Source organism: Salvia splendens, chromosome 1 (genome assembly GCF_004379255.2).
Source record: "Salvia splendens isolate huo1 chromosome 1, SspV2, whole genome shotgun sequence".
Classification (NCBI taxonomy): Eukaryota; Viridiplantae; Streptophyta; class Magnoliopsida; order Lamiales; family Lamiaceae; genus Salvia; species Salvia splendens.
The window spans coordinates 34718919-34722551 of NC_056032.1; the positions used below are offsets into that span (position 1 = coordinate 34718919).

General features: G+C 34.9%; 1 long non-coding RNA gene across 1 annotated transcript; it reads right to left on the reverse strand.

The window, feature by feature from the left end:
- Window positions 1-1346: 1346 nt before the first annotated feature.
- LOC121748142 lies at window positions 1347-2932 on the reverse strand. The gene is made up of 2 exons (XR_006039399.1): window positions 2694-2932; window positions 1347-1772 (listed from the first exon to the last, which is right to left on the reverse strand). It is a non-coding gene; the product is annotated as an uncharacterized LOC121748142 (long non-coding RNA).
- Between the last annotated feature and the right edge of the window lie 701 nt (window positions 2933-3633).

The following is a 3633-nucleotide window of genomic DNA, read 5'->3' on the forward strand; positions in this document are numbered from 1 at the left end:
CCTCGATTGGTGGGGAACCCACGAGAAAGATTTTCTCATCCTTGCGTCAATGGCCAAGGAGATTTTTTCTGTTCCAGCTTCCACTGTCGTCGTCGAGTCCGCTTTTAGTGTTGGCTCGCGTGTGTTGGATGAATCAAGAAGTAAGCTCTCACCGAAAAATATGGAAGCCGTGATGTTACTCGATGATTGGGCCAAAGCTGACGTCCGAGAACAAGAAAATGATTGGGATGATCGTCAGGAGGGATCACAAGATAAATTCACCGGGGATGAATCGTAGGCCAACCGTCAACCGTCGCCGGCCAAGCCAAATAGGTAAGTAAGGTAAGAGAACTACGTGGGTTTTGATTCCCTAATGCAAATGAGCATTGGGGATACATATGCACCTCAACTTAAATTTTAAATATAAGTTGAGCTCAAATATTTTTTCCTTTATTTCTTTTTTTTCCATTTGTTCCTACTTTAAAAATATACAAATACAATTAGATAATTGTATTTGTATATATACTCTAGTCGATGAAGTAGATTTCTCTATACGGCTAAATCCGGGAAACTTTTGACAATTCTACTATAATTGTTGATTGTTAGACTAAACTCAACATTTAAAGTTGAATTGCTAAAGGTGTCCTTAATTTGGTTATGTAGAAAGATCTCCTTCGCCGATTAAGAGTATATATACTTATAAGTTTTTTTTATAAGAACTTCTACGTCTTTTTTGTATTTTGTAATTAGCTTCATTGTTGACTAGTAATCTCGTTTCTATTTAAATTTTTGTTTAAGACTTCAAGACCTCAAGGTTTTTTCGATTTGTAATTGTTGTAAACGTGTAATCTCAATAAAATTGCAACTTTCATCGTATTTTTTTGAATTTTATTTACGCACATTTCATACATAAACAAATAAAAAATGCAAAAAAAAATATTAGACGTACCGCCGAACCGGCCGGGAACCGGCGGTTTTGAACCGCCACGTAAACCGCAGTTTTTTAAACCGGAACCGGAACCACCGGAACCCTTGGCGGGCCGGTTCCGGTTCATGCATATGATGAACCGTGAACCGCCGGTTTATGAACCGGAACCGCCAGTTCTGAACCGTTGTGCATGCCTATAAGTAGCCCAACGAGGGCATTTGTCATATACAAATGTATCAGATACTATCAACATATGGCCTATCGTAAGGCATGTGTCATACATTACCCGTATAGGGCACATATCATCTATCAACATATCATATAGACCATCGCTTCGGTTATCCAGAAGACGAATGATCAATCATGTGTGCAGTATTGTTGTCCTATGATATGCCAACTATACCCTATGACTCACTTAAGCAATGAGGCGTAACACATATATTTCACATCTCTTTTCAAGTTGCTCAACATATATAAGTCTTTACATCACTTTGCATATCATATACTTATTCACAACTTCAATATATAACACCAACAATCTCCACCATCTTACCTTTCAATATCATCATCCCTGTCATGTCACATTGAAACATATAGTCCACACCAGAATTGATCACTATTCGATTAATTCACATTATCACATATAATTAAAGGAGTCTCATGTCTCCCACAATTATATTTAAACTCCATTATATAAGCACAAAAATCACATAAGCACACATTAATATTATTTATTAAAGTTAAAAACATTAAATTCTAGAATACGCGTACACTACATGCACACGTCAACAAAAACTCTTTTACTTGCTTACTCAACCCTGCATCTGCCCCTTTCCCCTATCACTTGTGCTTGCACTTAGTTCACCTAATTTTTCAAACAATCACATATACAAATTATAAACAAACACTTAAAACACAAGTAAAATCGAATCATCACATTTATCTGTTCACTTTCTATACTATTTCCTTCATCACAAAACAAGTCAACTAAAACATATATACAAGTTAAAACATTCCTAACTACATTTATAGCAAAAAGAAGCGAAGTAATTCGATAATGCTATTCAATAACTTCAGAAAATGAAAGTTATACCCTACTGTCCCGAAACATAAACCTCACAATTTCATTTTTCTCCATAAAACAAACCTAATTAATTCTGAAAATATGGACAACAACTTTATTTTAAATTAAACTCAAAATTTTTGACATCTTGAAGCTAAAACTTCAATTCTAAACCTTTTGATAACAACCAACAACTAAACCTCTTTAACCAAATCCATTTTAAGAATTTTCGGCTTGAATATGGAACAAAAATTAACATCAAACTTCATCACAAGGCAGTCCCAACTTTATAGAATATCAAAGCCATCAAGAAGGTAACTTTAAAATCACTATCAAGAGCTTAAGGTCACACATACTACCCTCAAACTCAGATTTTTCCATCATTTTGTTACAAACTATATCATAACACGACCTTAATTGCATATTTTCAAAGTCAATTTACACAAAAGCATCAAAACTACAAAACCCTCAATTCTATGAACCCTAATTTTCGACTCCTACAAAAACCACAATTAATTTCTGTTTTCATACCCAAACCAAGCAAGGAATCAATAATAGAACTATATTTTATCAATACTTTCAATTAAAAGTCATAAATTCCAAAGCTAGAATAAAAGACAAAATTGGTTCTCCTTCCTATTCAACTTGGGGCATGAATTCACCTTAATTCACATCAATACTACGCTTAAAAACAAAAATAAGGAAGCTGTGGAAGAATCTAACCTCTAATTTCAACAATTTGGGAAGTGAGTGACTACTCAAATTCTGAAATTAGACGAGCTAATGAAAATTAGGATTTGGGGTTAACAGAGTGGGCTACTTGCATCACGGTGGATTCGCCGGAGCTATCTCGGTGACGGCGCGGGGGCTTAATGGAGGGAGAGCAGAGGGGACGGTAGATTACAGAGAGGGACGGAGAGGTGGAAGAGAGAGTTTCTGTGTTGATCCTATTCCAAGACCCTTTTTCTTTTCTTTATTTCTTTTTTTTAATTCTCTTTCCTTATTTTATTACTATTAGTATTATCTTTCTTTAGAGCCTCCATCATGGCTTTCGCCCAGCAATAGCCCAGTCAAAGCCTAGACACAAACTCCTCATGTCACATTATCAGCACCAAAAATCCTCCTGCCACATCATTAGGACAAGCAAATAGCCCAGCAATAGCTTAGCCACATCACTCCTAATTATATAAAATAAATAATTGACAATCACACAAAATACGGAATTAAATTTATGACACAGATACGCGAAAATTCAATAATGTTATTTAAATTAAAAAAGTACATTAAAAAATACATTAATTTTTAAAAAATTACATTATTTAAAAAAAACCCGACCTCCGCCTCACTCCTCGTCTCCGTCGCCGCCGCCTCCGTCGCCGCCGGTACCCCCCATGCCCCCCCGGTCTTCAAATCGTCACGCATGCTCACGAGCAATGCGTGAAAATAATTAACAATCACACAAAATACGGAATTAAATTTACGACACAGATACTGGAAAATTCAATAATAATATTAAAATTAAAAAAAGTATTTTAATTAAAAAAATTACATTAATTTAAAAAAAAACTCGTCTTCCACACACAAATTATGGAATTACATAATTAAAAATTACAATCACGCAAAATACGAAATTAAATTTACGACACAAATACGGAAAAATTCA